This window comes from Dipodomys spectabilis, unplaced genomic scaffold (assembly GCF_019054845.1).
Source record: "Dipodomys spectabilis isolate Male_0828 unplaced genomic scaffold, ASM1905484v1 ptg000523l, whole genome shotgun sequence".
Lineage (NCBI taxonomy): Eukaryota > Metazoa > Chordata > Mammalia > Rodentia > Heteromyidae > Dipodomys > Dipodomys spectabilis.
In genome coordinates, this window is record NW_024871200.1 from 334,918 (window position 1) to 338,107 (window position 3,190).

The window sequence follows — 3,190 nt, forward strand, 5'->3', positions numbered from 1 at the left end:
GATGCATCTATGTGATGAGTCCTTCCTGGAATGCTGGGGCCCTCACGGGGTGCTGTGTGCTGAGTCCTGCACAGGATGCTATGTGCTGAGTCCTTCACAGGGTGCAGTGTGCTGAGTCTTGCATTGGGTGCTGGGTGATGAGTCTTTCACAGGATGCTGTGTGCTGAGTCCTGTAAAGAGGGTTATTTGGAGCCAGGCACCAGTGGTTCACACCTGTAATCCTAACTACTGTGGAGGCTGAGATTTGAGGATAGTGGTTCAAAGCCAGCCCAGGCAAGAAAGTCGCTGAAACTCTGATCTCCAATAAACCACCAGACACCTGGAAGTGTCACTGTAGCTCAAGTGGTAGAGCACTAGCCTTGAGCTGAAGAGCTGAAGGACTGTGTTCAGGCCCAGATTTCAAGCCCCATGACCGACAAAAAAAAGTGTTACGTATTTTGTCCTTCAAAGGGTGCATGCTTTCATCTTGTCCTTGTAAGAACTCCAACTGACATGACTATGCAGAAAAGAATATTGAAGCTCAGATCTGTCCCCATGGCAGGGACAAAATTATGTATTACTGAAGACTAGTGAGTTGTCTACAGGAGACAATTGTTTTGTCTTGTTTTTTCTAAGTCATGAACCTTGAACTCAGGGCTTAGGCACTGACCCATACCTCTTGGGCTCATGGCTAGCACTCACCACACAGAGCCAAGGACCCCCTTGAAGTAGAGTGTCACAGCTTAGGGTTCTATGACCGAGGTCTGTCATCCTGCCTTCTCAAGAAGCTGAGATCTGGGTTCCAAACTATCCTTGACACAAAAGATACCATGAGACTATTATATCCTATTCACCACTAAGAAACCTGAAGTGGAAGCTAGGTGCTTGTGGCTCATGCCGATTATCCTAGCTACTCAGGAGGTTGAGATCTGAGGATCATGGTTCAAAGTTAGCTTGGGCAGGAAAGTCCTTGGGACACTTAGCTCCAATGAACCACCAGAAAACCGGAAGCGGCTCTGTGGCTCAAGTGGTAGAGCACAAGATTTGAGCTGAAGAGCTCAGGGACAGCTTCCAGGCTCAGATTTCGACTCCTACAATGACAACAACAACAACAAAAAGACAGAAACAAACTAACAAACTTGAAGTAGAGGGCTGGGAATGTGCCTTAGGGGTAGAGTGCTTTGCATATATGAAACTCTGGGCTTGATTTCTCAGAACCACATCACTAGGAAAAAGCCTGAAGGGGGTCTGTGGTTCAAGTGGGAGAGGGCAACCATTGTACAAGAGAAACTAGGTACAGTGCTCATGTCTTGAGTTCAAGCTCCAGGACTAGTGTATGCACACACACATGCACGTATACACACTCATGCACAGAGAGAAAGCAGAAGTGAAGCTGTGACAAAGTGGTAAAGCACTAGACTTCAGATCTGAACTCATGGTCAGCACCCTGGCCCTATGTTTAACCTCAAAACCTAGCCACCCAAGGCCCAACTAGGAGAGGTCAAAGGTTTCAAAACCTGATGAGCTTCATCAGTCCTAGATGACAGGAAGCTTTGTGATATCCAACATGTGCTTGGATTTCCCAAGGTTCTGGAAACCTACGAGAAGCATTATAGGCCCATCATTGCCGACTATGAAACGTTTCATTATGTTCAATGCCCTAGTTGTCTGCCTAAAGGACTCCTGAATTATATTGAGCACTGTATTTGAACACTGGAATATAGTCTCATAAAGGCAGGATAAGAGCACAGAACTTGGCCTGCAATGAGAGGTGGCAAAAATGAAGGTCTCCTCTTAAAACAGAGCACTGGGAAGAGAGATAGCTAAGGGTAAAAACAGGCCTTTTTCTCCTGACCTTCAGAGCCCGCCCACACATCTTCACTAATTGGCCCAGATGGAGTTATTTGGTACACAGCTGTACAGGAGTGAGGTCTTTTGTGTTCCTGTCCAGACAATGAGGGAGACTTCTTCAAGCAGGCCTGGGATGAAGAGAACCCCTCAGGCAACATTGGGAGCAGTGAGGGGAGCCATGGAACATGCAATATCATAGGGGAAGGGATGTGAAGGGTAAACAAAGGAGGAGGCTGCAATGCTTGGTAAGAAATGTACGCATTATCCTGCCCATGTAATTGTAACCCCTCTGTACAGTATGTTCACAAATAAAATAAAATTAAATTTAAAAAAAGCAGTCTCTGTGTTATGAACTCATTGTATTGAATACAATTTTCCTTGCTTGGTGCCACTCATCATACCTACTCAGGAGTTTCACCTAGAGGAATACATCCATACATACACAAAGATATTGAGGTACAGTTTTTTTTTGAGGGGGCAGTCCTGGGGTTGAACTATGAGCCTAGGCCTGGTCCAACTGCTCCTTTTGCTCAAGGGTACTGCATTAAGCTTGAGTCACAGCCCCACTTCTGGGTTTTTCTGTGATCTCTTAGAAATAACATTGTCAAGGACTTTCTTACACTGGCTGGTTTCAAACTCAAATTCTCTACATCTCAGCCTCCTGAGGAGCTGGGATTACAGTCAGCAGGCACATTCACCTTCTTTTTTTTCTTCTTTGTTTTATAATCTGGACTTACTTCTTAATAAGGTCATTCCTATGGTTCAGACTTATAAGTAAACTACCCAATGTTCTTTATACCTGTTTTCTCTGAGAGTATTTTCTCTCTTCATCTTACCTTCTGGTCACAGGGTTGAAGCCAAAAGTGAGAAATGAGTGTTACAGGATTAAGGAGCAAATGTCAACAGGACATGCCAGTTCTGTCACTTAGCATTGAGCTGCAGTGATTTTACTGTCTCAGGATATGAGGACCGAAAGCTGGAGCGATCCTTATACTATCTGTATTGCTCCTTTTGCCTATAAAATGATCTAATAATTATGATTGTTTTGTGTCTCCAACCTTAAGTATCTAGGACACACTAGAAGCATGTTTCTGTTTCCGTTTTTCTCTAGTACCTCTCGAGATTTAGACTAAAGGTTTGGGTGGAGCGGCTCCTAGATGAATCCCTGAGGAAATACACTTGAAGCCTCCTCAGAAGATCTCCATTCAAAGCCAGCCCTAGCAGGAAAGGTTTATTGTCTCCAATAAACCAGCAGAAAACCAGAAGTGGAGCAGTGGCCTAGAGGGTAGAGCTCCAGCTTTGAGAGAGAAAGCCAAGCAGGCCATACAGGCCAGACCAGGCAGGAAAGCCTGGGAGGTGC